This window comes from Galeopterus variegatus, unplaced genomic scaffold (assembly GCF_000696425.1).
Source record: "Galeopterus variegatus unplaced genomic scaffold, G_variegatus-3.0.2 Scaffold1859, whole genome shotgun sequence".
Lineage (NCBI taxonomy): Eukaryota > Metazoa > Chordata > Mammalia > Dermoptera > Cynocephalidae > Galeopterus > Galeopterus variegatus.
Window position 1 is genome coordinate 280,819 of NW_007727970.1, and position 15,505 is coordinate 296,323.

The 15,505-nt window shown below is 46.6% G+C and overlaps 1 protein-coding gene across 1 annotated transcript in view; it reads right to left on the reverse strand.

Annotated features, from left to right (window-relative positions):
* The window catches only part of LOC103595834 (tubulin polyglutamylase TTLL11-like), a 74,822-nt gene that overhangs the window by 55,485 nt on the left and 3,832 nt on the right, over positions 1-15,505 (reverse strand). The window lies entirely within an intron of this gene.

The window sequence follows — 15,505 nt, forward strand, 5'->3', positions numbered from 1 at the left end:
TGATATAGGCTTTCCCTTGCCTGTTCCCCTTTACTTGAGACTTACAACAAACTTGGGAGGCAGGCATTCATCACTACTTTTATTTTACACACCAGAAAACTGACCTACCCAAGCTTACTTAGCTAGTGTGTAGCAAAGGCAGAACTTGAACCCAGGGCAGTGTCAGGACTGGAAATATCTTTCCTGTATTTTACCATCCAGTTTCCCAGTATGGAAAACTTCCTTCACTGTGCTCATGATTCAAGACAATACTCTACTATGGAGCAGTCTGAGTTTGATTTCAAACTCCTACTTAAGGGTAGCAATTGAATAATTAAGAAATATAAAAATCTCATTGAGGGTTGGCAAGGAGCCATGGGCACAGTTCAATGAACGATTTATAAAGATGCATCCGTTACCCAATTCTAGGAATAGGAATAATTACGTTTTCTGGCTTAACTGTTTTTTTATTTGGAATTCAAACAAGCAAAAAAAAATGATCAATAGCATTGTGATTCCTTAGTCTAGATATTTTATTCTGAAATTATTCTGCTGTTCAAGAAAACTAGCAGCTAATAATGCTCAAATGTTCTCCTCTAGCACAGAATGCTTTTCTCACCTCCAGACACACAGACAATTTTCCCTAACCCCAAATCTTCACCCCCTTGAGTGTCACCACCCTCTGCCAGCTACCCAAGCAGGTGAAATCAGAGGAAATGGCAACCCCTCCCCTCCCTCTGCTTCCACAGCCAGTTCTACCTCCTTAGTCCTGAAAACACTGCCTGCTCTGCCCTTGCCTGGGCCTTGTCAGCTCTTGCCTGGACTGTAGCAACAGGTCTTCCTGCCCCTTTCCTCCAGCTTTGCCCATCTGTAGATCCATCCTCCATACTGGCACCCGAATCACTTTCTTTTAAAGCAAACCTGGCCAGGTCACTCACTCGCTAAACCTCTTTAGGACTCCCGAATCTGTACTCTTCCTCTGACGCTCAAGGCCCTTCCTGTTTCTTCTCAGCCCTCCTCATTTCCAGTCATTGCCTGGCCAGCAAATTGTTTCCCTCCAGACCTTGAACACTGTCCCTCCCACCTCGCCACCCATGGCCTGGCCTGGAAGCAGCGCCTCGGGGCTCCTGGATGCCCAGCTCCCTTCCACACCCAATGCCTCTCTTTGCACTCGTGCTCAGCTCCCCTTCCTGGCTCCTGTCCTGCCCCAGAGCTGAGCCAGGTGTGAGCCAGTCCCACCTGTCATGTCCATTCCTGAGAAAGAACCTGAGCACATGACACATGGTTGGTAAATAGTGCCCAATAGACTAACTGATCCAGGAAAATCAGAACAACATCCCATGGTACTGAGCTCAACACCAAGGCCAGTCCCTTCTCCTTACCGAATGGCCTCATGCCCAGAGCTTCCATTTCCAAGCAAGCATGCCATCAGTCCCAAGGCTGGGCCACCTTGGTGTCTTCGTGTCTGCTCTCCCCTGGCCCTGGCTGCCTGGTACGCTTCTGGTTCACTTTCAAAACTGAGATGTCTCCTGACCACACCGATGACTCTCTTCCATGCTGCACTCCCACTCCCTGGGCTCACTTACCGGTTCCCTGGCCATGGCCACCTTGGTTTGGTTTACAGGCCGTCTCTCTTACTGTTTCGTGAGCTCACTGGAGGCACAGACCACATCTTATTCAGCCCTATTTCTATAGGGCCTGATATGTATTAGGTGCTTGGGGAATGTTTCATTGAATCTGTTGAAACTGGAAAAGCTTTTTTGCTTTGTTTTGTTTTTATGGCGACTGGCCGTAATAGAGATCCAAACCCTTGACTTTGGTGTTAAAACACCGTGCTCTAACCAACTGAGCTAACAGGTCAGCCCTAAGTTTGCTTTTAATGGCAACATAAGCTTCAGTTAAAATGTCAAGGTTTTGATGCTTTGTACCCCATAAGCCCTTTTAAGTGGGAAGGAGGTTTGACAGAGAAGCAACATGCTTAACAGCCTTGCCCAAATGGTCCTCTCTTCATGCCAGGCCAAGGAGCCAGCCTCTAGGGAAGAGAACACCCTGTGTAAATAAAAAGTCCCAGAAGGCCTGTGCACAGCTCCTTCTAAGTGGGTCTTGAGCTGGTCTCAACGCAAGGACAGACAGAGGACAGAACCAGAAAGTTCAACAGTGTGGAGGGTTCTGGGGAGATGAATGCTCCCCCCTACAGAGAGAGTCCCGATTCCTTGGGAGAGGCAAATGTTCCCACAGGGATACAATCCTCCTCCAGCTACAACGGTTTTGTCATCATTACCTTGAACTTAAGACTGCAAATGAAAGTCAGGTGGTTACTTTTCAGATGCAATGAAATGTTTTCCCATTGAGGTTATAGGAAGAAAGATGAGAAAAAAGCGACACTCTAACTGGAAATTAGGTCTTAAATTACTGGATAAGTGGCAGTCGCTGACTTTATAAGCACTCATTATGTTTTTGTTAAAGGGACGATTTGGAAATACACTCGGTAACAATGAAAATAGCTCAGAGAACTCTCCACTCTACAAAGCTGTCCCCCGTTTGTGATCTCATTTGCTCTTCATGCAACTGTGATGTAGACTGTGCTTATTACACTCCTGTTCCAGATGAGGAAACTGAGGCACAGCAAGGCGTAGCACCTCTTTGGCTTGGCCGAACTGGAATTATACATCAGTTCTTCTAATCCAGAGCTCTTTCTGTTTTACCAACCTGTTATTCTAAAGCACATCATAATTCATATCGAGGATTACAAAATCCTAAATACTATTATTTATTTTTTATTTCAAAGAGGTTTTTGTTTGTTTGTTTTTTAGATTATAGTAGTAATTCATGCCTTTGGTAGACATTTTGAGAAATGTATAAAAGAGTAAAAATCGTTTGTAACCTCACACCTCAAAGACAAACACGACTAATGTTTTGGTTTCCTGTCTATATTTTAGTTAAGATTACATTACATATATTTTAAATCTTTCTTTTTACCCTTTATATCACAATTATCTTCCCATGGTGTTAAGTATGTTTTCATGAGAATAATTTCTCAGATGTGGTATTCTGTATTAAGCCTGAACCATAATGTATTTAATGATTCTTTCTGAGCTAGATATTTAGTGTCTACCTGGCTTGTCATTTGACTAAATAGAATCTAGTGATCAGTACTTTGGGTGATGTGCTCCCTCTCAGAAGCATAAAATGTTGCAGCTAGGGGCCGGCCCGGTGGCGCACTGGATAAGTGCGCCGCTTGGGAAGAGTGGCGGTGCTCCCGCCCGAGGGTTCGGATCCCACTTGCGGACCGGTTCCCGCTCACTGGCTGAGCGAGGTGCGGGGGCAACGCCGAGGGTTGCGATCCCGTTGCCGGTCCCCGGTCTGGTACGGGGGCAACACTGAAGGTTGCGATCCGTTGCCGGACATGGAAAAAGACAAAAGACAAAAATAAAATAAAATAAAGTAAAAAATAAAATAAAATAAAATGTTGCAGCTAGAAGTGGCTTTGGAGCTCATTCTGTCCAGTGATGTCACATTTTTTTACTGTGTAAAATATATACAACATAAAAGTCACCATTTTAAAGTGTACAATTCAGTGGCGTTTCGTACATTCACAATGTGTAACCATCACCACTGTTTAGTTCCAGAACATTTTCACAATGATGTCATTTTAGAGAAAAAATTGGAACCCAGGTAGATAGGGACATTAGCACCAGTGGTCATGTAATCAGCACCTTGTCCAGGGTGGGGGTCTTAGATTGGGTGGCCCTGGTGATGGGGACCCCACCCCTCCAGGACCTGTCAGACTGGACAGGTTTTCCCACGGATGCTAGAGGCTGTCTCCCTCCAGTGTCCACCTCCTGCATCCCATCCTGCCCCCAGAGCCACCTAGAGTGAGTCTGCTTTCTCTTCTATGTGACAGCCTTTCACATTTCTTTCAAGGGTTGCTGCATTTACTGGAAGACTACCATTTCTCATTCTTCCCGAATCCCAGTTAATAACCTAAGATGAAAAGGGCCTTCATAGCCACAGATGTCATTTTCATTAATTCAAGACCACAGATTCAGGGGGAAGTGGTTTTACTCAACTGGAAGAAGGCACTAAAGATATAGCTGATATATAAGAGGAAATAAAACAATGAGAAATGGTATCTTTACTGGAGATAATTCTAATTATCACATTGAGATCGAAGCCATCACAAATACTGTAAAATCCTGTTTCTGCTTAATAGCATTTTAATGGAAATGTCAGGATTATGAAACAAAAGTGACTGGTAAAGAAAATATAAATCAAGCTTCCTAGTCCCTTTGGGATAATTTTTTAAAAATTGAATTTGGTGTATCCCTAATTCATTAAAATAGGGAAAAGAATCCAGGAATGTTGTATCTATTATCATTTCTCAAATAAAATAGAATTCTTCTTTTTTTATTAAAACTCTTGTGAAAAACCACCTATCTCTATTTTACCTGGAAAGCTTACTATTAAAAAACACCATCATTTTTCGGGACCTGTTATATGTCAAGCATTGTGCCAAGTGACTTACCTATAGTATCTCATTAATTTCTCATAACAATTCTATGCGGTAGGTGGGAAACTATTCCCATTTTACAGATTAGGATCCTGAGGCCCATTGAGATCCTGTTTACTTGCCCGAGGTCACACAATCAGTGGTGGAATCAGGATTTATAGTTGGGATTGTCTCACTACATACCTGATGCTTAGTTCACTGTGTAGTTCTTGTGCTAATTTGATTTAAATCAAACCAGAGACTTTACTGCTTGTGTATAAACTATATACATATTCCCAACAGGGAGGCAGATATAGCAAGGTCAAATTCTTATATCAGAGGAGTTGCTTGAATTCTCTCAGAGAAATAATTTCCATCTCTAGTTAAGCTTCCCTTCAATCATTTATCCATTCATGAAACATTTCCCAAGCACTCACACGTCCCACGGGCCTCGGATACAAGGGTGAGGTGGACACAGTCCCTTCCAGCAAATGGGGGAAGACAAGACCCATACATAAACAATGACCTGGTGGTGTCATGACCAGAGAGCCAGTGTGGGTCTAGGTCTTATGGGATCGTGAATGTCAGAGAACAGTGCTTGGGTGTGGCAGGGTAAGGGATGAAAAGGACACGGTGGATTTTGAGGAAAGGAGTGGCAAGATCAGAACCATGATGAAGATAAGAGCATCTGCCAGCAGTATGTATTCTGAATTGAGAGGGGATAAGTGGATGACATTAGGAAGCTATTAGAATAGTCTAGGTCAATGATTCTGAAAGCATGGTCCTGGACCAGTAGCACCAATGTCCCCTGAGAACTTGTGAGAAATGCACATTCTTGAATCCCACCCCAGACCTACTGACTCAGGAACTGCGAGTGGGCTAAGCAATCTGCTTTAGCCTGCCCTGTGGGTGATTCTGATGCAGGCTAAAGGCTAAGAATCACTGGTCTAGATGAAAGGAGATGAGACCTGAACTAGGGCAGCTGCAGTGGGCAGAGAGCCAGAAAGCTGGCCCAAGAACACCTTATACACAAAGATTTGGCCACTACTGCTTGAACGTGGGGGATGAAAAGGGAGAGAAGACCCTGGATCATGTTCCCGGGCAACCTCACGGCTTGGCAGAAGAGCCTGGTGGGCAGTGGTGCTGCATGGCAAAGGAATGGAGGCAGGTCCCTTTCCCTGCTGTTTGGCCAAGACATGTCCCCTCAGTCACTAGAGAATTTCAAGTGCACATGTATCACATTGGCATTCCTGAAGAAAATGCTAGCCATGCACCAAAGTCCCTTAAATGAGCCCTGCCACTAATTTAAAGAGCTGGAGGATGAAGTCTCTAAAAATAAACATAACTGCCACGTGGTCCAGCTCTGTCACTTGATAGATCTCTGCCATCACAGAGGCCCCATTTGCTTGATGCGCGCTGCATGCAATTTGAAGAGAAGGTAATAGAATATGAAACCTGGTTTCCAAACTGAGGAGGAAAGGACTTAACGAGGAGCCTCTGTCTGATAGTCAGGTTGGATCTCCTCCCATGAGTTCCCCTTCACGCAATGACCCTTCCTTCCCCAGAGCACTTGCCTGCCCACTTCCTTCCATAGCCCGATGGAGCATCAAGAGCGATGAAACACAATGGTGGTAATATTAGTACCGATTACTATGTGGCAGGAACTGCAATTTTCGAAAGTTTAACGTTGATAAAATCCTATGAAGTCGCTGTTATTGTAATTCCCACTTTACAGATGACACCAAAGCAAGAGGATACAGACTGATACGCTGTGGATGCAAGACAGAGACCCAGGCAGGTGAGCTTCAGAGTCCTTCTTTCTAACCACTGCATTATGCGGCTTCCACACCCAGGGAGCTGTCGGGCATTGAGTCAGGCAGGTTATGTGTCGCATCTCATTTGGCCCTGGCAATAACCCTATGAATTAGGTATTATAAGTGGCCCCACTTCACTGATGAAGAAACGGAGCTTTGGAGAGGTTAACCTACCTTCTAAAGGTTACTCAGCTATTAAATTTGAAGCCAGATATGTTTGAGTTCAAAGCCCAGGCACTTTCCATCCTGCTCAACTTGGTGTAGTTACACAACTTCTCTGAGTCCATTTTCTCCTCCTTTGCAATGGAGAGAAAGCTTTTACTTTATGGGGTGTTGTTAGGCATAAGAGGGAGAATGGAAGAGTGCACAGAACGGTTGCGTTGTGTGGTATCAAAAACACAGCCTTTCTATAAAGCATAAGATGAATCTGCCAGGAGGTCTTGTAACTGGCCTCAACGTGACTTCTTGGGAGGGGCCAGTGCTCATCTGGACATGGCCATTCCGTCTTGTTTGGCAAACAAATCAATCTGTTACTTTACAGTTACAGGTTCACACGAATCACTGACACGTAACGTTTGTCGAATGTATGAATTAACAAGGGATCTGGAGGCAACACAGCAGACTAGGTCTCCACCCTGCTCGGGGATGAACTCCCAGAGCCACTGGGCCTAGGTTGCTGCAGGAGCATTTCCCGCTGGGCCAGGCAACAATGAAGGAACAAAAGGACAAGCAGGGGCCGAGCCTGTGGCACACTCGGGAGAGCGCAGTGCTGGGAGCGCAGTAGCACTCCTGCCGCGGGTTCGGATCCTATATAGGGATGACTGGTGCGCTCACAGCACTCACTGGCTGAGCGCGGTGCGGCCGGTCTCAAAAAGGACAAAAAAAAAAAAAAATGGACAAGCAGGAGGACTTACTGTAATGCCCCAGTTCCTGCAGACCCAGAACTCATGCTATTTCAGAGCTGGAAGGGCTTTTAGGGGTCATGGAGCACAGACCTCTCATTTCATGGATGGAGGAACTGACAGCTCATTTTACAAAGACTTCCCAATAAGCTTCTTTTCCAACAGGGCCCCGTCTGCCCTGTGCCCAAGCACGGGGCAAGTGTCCTCACTGTCATCCGTCGTGCTCACTGCGTCTCGCAGCACGGTCAGAGTCAACACAGGCCTGGGAGGGGCTCGGCCAGTGGGCTCCTCCCCTCTGGGGCTGGGGCCTGGTGGTCAGGTGGCTGAGGCATGGCCTTTGGGGAGTAGATCAAGGCATGGTTGGAATCCCAGCTCTGCCACTCACTGGCTGTGTGACCTTAGGCAAGTCATATAACCTCAAAGCTTTAGTTTACTCGTACATAAAATGGGAAGAATAATGGTACCTAACCTACAGGACGGATGTAAAGATGAACAGAGAAAATGGACACGTGCTTAGCACAGCACCTCAGTGCCTCGTAGCCATTTTTATTACAATCGCCGACATCTTTATCTCACAGGTGTTGTCATCTCCAGGGTCTCACGGTCTGGTCACCAGCCCTCAATGGGAGAGATCAACATTCACCTATGGATCTCAGGAGAGGATGGGATTTCTGCCCCACCCTCACCCCAGGTAACTAGACACCAGGTTGTCCTCCTGCACCTCCAGCTGCTCCTCCTGGGGGGAATCTCACTTCAGGCGGCCCAGGGCCAGGCTGCACCTTTCTTCTTATCCCAACCTGGACAAATCCTCCCCGTGTGTTTCATTATCCCAGGCCTCGCTGATAACGAACTGCACCTTACCTGATACCCTGGTTCTCTACTGAGGATTACTGATGTCACATAATAATGCACTGAGAGACCTGTGCTGCGCCCCCCACACAGAAAAAGTTAAACTTTGGAGTTAGAAGGACACTAGCAGTTATCTTGTTTCCTTTTCCTTTTGAAATATATAATGAAGCACAGGCCAAGTCCCTTGCTTGAGGTGAGGTGTCAAGGGAGGGAGGGGTCGTGGCAAAGGCAGGTCTAGCTCCCCCGACGTCCTGTCCAGAGCCTTTAAAACGAAGAAGCAGAAGAAAGAGAAACTACTCCATTATTGAGCTTAAATGCCAGAGCGGCTGAAATTTTGAATGAAAAGCTTCAGACTCTTCCATCAACCCTGGCAGGCGGGGAGGAGAATACTTTTGCCTGAAGGGCTTCAGAGTCCCTCTTAAACCTACTGAGTAGTTGGCCACTGTCTGTCTGTGGATGATGTGGCTGATGCTTAGCTTTTCGCTGGAACCCAGAGGAAGATTTTTCAAAGTGTAAGCTGTTTTTTTTTTTTTTTTTTCTTTTTGTCTTTTTTCGTGTCCGGCAATGGATCGCAACCCTCAGTGTCGCGCCCGGACCGGACCGGGATCGGCTACGGGATCGCAACCCTCGGCGTTGCTCCTGCGCCTCGCTCAGCCAGTGAGCGGCCGGTCTGTATGTGGGATCCGAACCCTCGGCGGGAGCGCCGCCGTGCTTCCCAAGCGGTGCACTGTAGCAGTGCGCCACCGGGCCGGCCCCAAAGTGTAAGCTTTGCCTGCACTGGCTGCCCAAGGCACACTGAACAAGGTCCCCATGATGCCCACCTCTTCTTCCACGTTCCGCATCCCTCCCTCCCTGTGTAAATTCTCTTTTGCAAGTGACTCACTTGGAAAACATGCATCCCTCAAATCTTAGATTCTGTAATCACCTTTTCCAAAATGCTTTTCACAGCTTTCGGAGATAGAATCAATCAATCCTTTCTATACAGCCTTCCTGATTTTGTACATCAGCATCAGCATCAGCATCACGAAATTTACTGAGAGCTTAATCTATGCCCTGCACAATGCCAAGCCCACGGTATACACTCGTTTTCTTTGTAGTTGTTATCACGTTTATACCTAAAAGGCTACTTGTGGAACTGCCTGTTTTATGCCTGTTTCTTTCTCTAGATGGAAAGCCCCAGAAGGGCAGGTACCTCTCTCGCTTGGTTTATGACTCTGTCTAAAACCCCGACACAGCTACTGGCACATAGTAGGTATTCAGAGTACCTGACAATGAATATAGTCATTGTTTCAATGAATTCCCACAGCAGTCCAATTAATTAGACACGATTATTAACTCGAATTTACATCTGAGGACACTGAAGCTGAGAGAGGTTAAGTCAGTTGCCTAAGCGACAAGGCTGGGATTGGAACCCCAGGTGGTCTGCCTCCAGGGGACACATTTCTAACCCCTATACCTCCACACTCCTCTACTGCAAGGTGAATCTTTCTTGCTCTTTTTCTCTCACAGTTGCTGAGAAGAGCATGTCTGTACACTGGGAGAACAAAGATTTCCTAACGTCAACAGTAAGAGGCTGTCTACGCGACAATTGTAATCAGTGGTTGTATTAGCCTCTGTTTTACCACCTCCAAAATTAGCAGAAAGGGCCAACTCGAGCTTTCGTTGTATAACTCCGCTAATGAAGGGATCCTTTTAATTACACACTCAGCGCGTATCTGAAGCACAAAGCATTTTAGTGTTTAAACACAGTTCTGCACCAAAGTGTAGGGCTGTGTGAACACAGACAATGAGTGGAGGAAAACTATGTGTGGAAGGTATTCTTTGCCTAGACTGTAATTTCTTTTTGGCATTCAATTTCATCCAAACCCAGTTCATTTTCTATTGTAATCTTAATTCTTCTTTGTATACCAAGCACCCGATAAACCCTTATTCAGTAATTCAGTAGGCATATCCCAGGCCAGCTATTCCCCAGTCAGATTTCAGATGAGATCTGCTCACTTTGTTAATTTCACTTGCCACTGACTGATTTGCCTTGAGGCTTCTCCCACCCAGCCGAGCTCCCGCATCCTGTCAATCCCCGCAGTGCGGGTGTCGAACGAACGCAAAACCATCTTCATTCGATGACATCCCAGCAGCTCATGGCATTTGCATCCCACTTTCCAAAGCAATTGTTTGGTGTGCTGTTCTGTTTGGGATTTGCACTAATGTATGGGAGTGAGGATTTATGGGGCTGATCACGCAGAACTTTCTCAGGCCAGGATGCCTTGACTTTGCATTTGTATTTGGTCAGGGACAAACGGGAGTAACTCTCACTGAGCCCCTTCTATGGGCCAGGAACTCTACCACGCATTAATTATCCCCTACACAGAGATCCTAAGATGGGGATATTAAGACACGCTCCAGAGCTGGAATGCCTGGTTGGAATCCTGTCCCTGTCTCTAACTAGCTGGCAACCTCAGAAAAAATTCTCTTAATCTGCTCATGCCATGGTATCTTGATCGTAATAATGGGAATAATAATTCTCCCTATGGGGGTACTTCAAAACACTTATGGAAAGATTCATATTATCATTTAGTTCTATTTTTGAAGTACCTTTGCATGTCATAGCATTTTTGTGAGAACTAAAAGGGCTAATATATATAGAGCATGTAGAACCAAACCCGGCATGTGGGAAGCACTCAGTAAGTGTTAGCTGCTGCTAACACTTTGTTTAACAAACAAAGCTCAGCTCAGGTTAAACCAAGTGCTCAAGGTCACACGCCTGCTAGTGGGATCATCTGGTAACTAGGGTCTGTCTGGCTCTCAAGACCCTGTTCTCTCTAGGCTTCCAGCAAAGTTAGGCCAAGGTTGTCCTCTGTGGGTCTACCGCCAGGAGCCCTCAATTGGAGCCCTGGCTGGGGGGTGTGACCTAGAGAAGGCCATTGTTTTGGCGATCTGCTCCTGATCTCAGCATGTGTGCACTGGCTTCTGCTGCTGACCTTCTTAAACTTTCTCCAGCTCAGTTTCTTCACAGCATTCGGGTCAGCTGACTGCTCTCGTCCTGAAACCCTCACTTCCTGGCTTCTGTGCCTGTGCACTCTCCTGGTGCTTTTCCATTCTGTTTTTCTTCCTCTGAGGACCCTTACTGGTCCTGTAAGGCTCTGTCCTTGACCTGCTTCTTGCGCTACAGAGCCTCCCTGATCCGTGCCCTGTGCCCAGGGACTCATGCAGGTGTCTGTGTCCTGCCCACCCCTTCGCCAACAGCCAAGTTCAAGTCCTGCTCATCCTCTAGAGCTCACTTTAGATGCCAGCCCACAAGGCTTCCCTGATCCCTCCCACTCAGAAATACTCTCTCCTGAATTTCCCACAGCACTTCATTGTGGAATCTGTCATTTTCTAAACTCATATTATGGCCATTTTAGTTTGTGGCTTCTTTCTCCTGATAGACTGTGAGTTTGCCAGAAATAGAATCCATTTTTGTTCCCCTCACAGTACTCTACATCTAACAGGTGACGCAAAAAAGACAAGCTGATAAATGACTGTGTAAAAAAAGAGATTTTTTTGAGACAAATAACATGGGGAATTTGGAGTAATTTTGCCTGAAGGCAAGAAAATGGGCACGGTGACCTCTGGGTGTCATTTTCAGCTTACGGTTGTATAGAGCCATCTGTAGGGTAATAATATAGCAATAATAATTTATGGTAATAAGAATAACAGTCACCCTGGTTCCACTCCTTTTTAATCGCATGGTCTTAGGGAAATTGCGTTGTCGTTCAGCCTCCTTTCTCTTCTGTGAAATGGAGGTGAACGATAGAACCCACCTCACAGCAGTGTGGAGGGATTCGAAGTGGTGACAGAAACAAGGGGTTGGCATTCTAGCTGGAACACAGTGAGTGGGAGAGCAGTGGCGCCTGGTGTCATTCATCCGACACACAGTTATCGAGGCCCCACTCTGCAGTCAGGGACCTTGGGGCAGCTCCCGGAAGATCTCGCTGCCTCCTCCAGCCTGTAACTCTCTTTTCCTCAAAGAACTTTGGTCCTAACAAAATTAGATTAAAAATGAAAATTCGACTAATAAATTAGGCACGCATATTAGCTATCAGGTCCGGAGAGAAAGTCTAACTTTTTTCTTCATGCAATTTGAATTCCCCTAACATAGAGTTGTTGTCAAAATCCATTAAAGTATTTAATTTCTCTTGTCACTGAACAATTCCCCAAGCAGACATCCAGACAGTTTGCAGTGGCGTTTCTCACAGAAGAACTGAACGTTTAGTTATCATGGTACATTTTTTTTTTTTTTCCTTTTTGTCTCTTTTTTACTGACCGGTAATGGGATCGCAACCCTCGGTGTCGCGCCCGTACCGGGGACTGGCAACGGGATCGCAACCCTCGGTGTTGCGCCCGCACCGCACTCAGCCAGTGAGCGGGAACCGGTCTCCACATGGGATCTGAACCCTCAGTGCGCCACCGGGCCGGCCCATCATGGTACATTTTTAAGATGATTTCTCCCCAGCCAGTGAGCGGGAACCGGTCTCCACATGGGATCCGAACCCTCGGCGGGAGCGCGCGGCGCACTCTCCAGTACGCCACCGGGCCAGCCCATCATGGTACATTTTTAAGATGATTTCTCCCGGATGGCTTGAGAGACTCTGGAGAGACTGGATAAGTTCAAGTCCAAGGTTAAGGCAGGACAGCAGCGTGGCAAGAGTTGTAGGGATTATGAATCAAGAAAGCGTGGGTTTTAGATCCAACACTGCCACTTACCAGCTGAGTGACCTTGGCGAAGGTACTTAACCTCTCTGGGCATCAGTTTCCTCATTTACAAAATGGTGTTTTGCAAAAACCACGGGATTTTGGTGAGCACTAAATGGAATACTAAATGTAAAGGATCTAGTACTAGTAGGATGCCAGACATAGCACTGATTCTCAACAGGAGACAATTTTAAAATCCCAGAAATTTGGAGATGCACAGACTGGGGCCACTCACCACCTCCACCCCCGAGGAACAGCCTTTAGGAGCAGTGTGCTTATTGTGACATATGGCCAGACCCACTGTGTCCTGACACTTTCTCTTTCACAGTAGCATCTCCCAACACCCATTCAAATAAATTAATATTCGCATCTGACCAAATCACCTGTGGGACCCAAAGGTTTCCATGCCAATAGGAATGTAGTGGGGACCCTGCCCCCCAGGAAGAAAACACAAGAGAGTCTATCATTTAGTTTCCCTCCTAACAAGCACCTTGCTGAAGTCAAAGCAGCCTCTTCCTTGGTTGTCATGGCAACGTCTACTGACCTACCCTGTCCTGCCAAACACACACACACACACACAAACACACAGTGTGGGAGGCAGAAACACTCCACAGTGTTCATGACAGAAGTACAAAAACACCTGTCTTTGCAAAAAAAAAAAAAAAACCCTTGCAAAAGTACTGCCCTTGCTAGGAAATGGAGCAATTCCAGTTTTATTGTGTAGTTCCTGGTGAGTATGAACAGATTTAGAACCCATTGTAAAGGCCAGTGCTGTCTGGAGAGGGGGCAATGACCACTTCCTCAGCTGTGACACAGACACCAGGGCACTCCACTTGTGCCTCTCCTGTCGTGCTCAGCATTTGGGGAGTTGTGACCAATGCTGATGCCTCTGCCTCTTGCCACGGCTCATGCACCATCTCTGGAGCAATTCCCCCTCCCTGATCTCATGCAACCTGAGAAGCAGCTTGGGAGGAAAAAAGCGCTGTGCCCATTTTGCAGGCGAGGCAATTGTGGGCCATGACCGAGAACCAATGTGTACTAATGCTTCATTTTCTCTTTTCTAATTTGCTCTCTGCCCCCAAAAGCTTTAATCTGGGACAGCACTGGAATTTGCCCAAACAGGTTCACTTCTTTCTCTCAGTCTTAGGCTCTAGTAGCTCTTAAAAGTCACCTTCTAAGTCCAACACCTGCCAGACAAAACCACCCAGATGTCCCGCTTGCATCTCAGTGAGTACAATGTTGAACATGATTTGTCCCACCAACCTTCTTCTTCCTATTTCCATGTTGTTATTGGCAACTTCATCCTCCCAGTGAGCCAAGTTCAAAACCCTGGCTTCTGGGGACCCATACAGAAGACCTCCACTGTCCCCTTTCCATTTGGAAGCTCTGATTCGAATATCTGGGGGCATCCGGGCAGGTGGAAAGCACTGAGCAAGCCTTTGGGGTCAGGTTGCGGGGCTCTGGCTGACTGCGCGCCTGTGTGCTGGGCACATTCTCTCATTTGATCCTAACCACAACCCTCTGTGGTTATTGTTATTCTTAATATGATCCCCATTTTACATATGAGACAGTTTCTCTATTGGACACAAGAGGGGTGACATAATGCCCAAGGTCATCCAGTTTAGAAGTGGCAAAGCCGGATTATGAATTTGGATCAATGCGACTCAAGAGCTCTCACTCGTAACCAACATGCAAAGCTCCTTCTCACCCAGTTTCTTAAGAACAGGGGCCCGATGCATCATGTTGTATCTCAGCACTGACAGCAGCGCTGCCTCACAGCGTCTGATGAGTGACAACCTGATGGAAGTTCCATGCAGAGTCTCAGCTCAGAGACAGCCAGCCTGGGTTCCACACCTCACTGGGACCCTTTCTCACTTGTGACCTTAGGGAAGCAACTAGATCATACTCAGAGGGCTGCAGTGGGCTGAATAGTGGCCCCCATGTAGATATGTCCAAGTCCTAACCCCTGAAACCTGTGAACGTGATCTTATCTGGAGAAAGAGACTTTGCAGGTGTAATCAAGTTAAAGATCTCGAGATCTTCCTGGATTTAGAGAGGGCTCTACATCCAGTGACAGATGTCATTACAAGAGAAAGGCAGAGGGGGTTGTGACACAGATGTATACAGAGAAGAAGGCATGTGAAGACAGAGGTGGAGATTGGAGTGATGTTGCCAGAAGCCAAGAAATGTCTGGAGCCACCAAGAGATGGAAGACACAAGGAAGGTTTCTCCCCTAGAGCTTTAGGAGAAAGGAAGGACCTGCCGACTCCTTGATTTCAGACTTCTGGCCCCCAGAACTCTGGAGAGTTCTGTTGTTTTAAGCCACACCATTTGTGGTAACTTGTTACGGCAGCCCTAGGCAACTGATACAAGGTCTCAGTTTCCTCTTCTCTGAAATGGGTAACCTCAAGGGGTTGCTCTGAGATAATGTAACTGAAAGCAACTAGACCAGTGCCTGGTGCATAGTAGGCCCTCAGTAAATGGTAAACAGAACCAAAATTTTCTGAGTCAGTCTCTTGGAAACTTCTCTCCCAGGGTGCACCTGGCTGACCGCCTCTATCAGGCTTGTAAAATTATTTAACTTCAGAACCCGAGAGCCAAAAGGAGGAGCCTCAGGGAGCATCTTCTCTGAGCCCAGATGCGTGGGATGAGCGGGCATCCAGCAGAGATGTTTGTGTCCTTGCAAGGCTGGTAACAAAGTGCTGGCCCATCTCCAACCCAAGATGATGAGCCTGTCACGG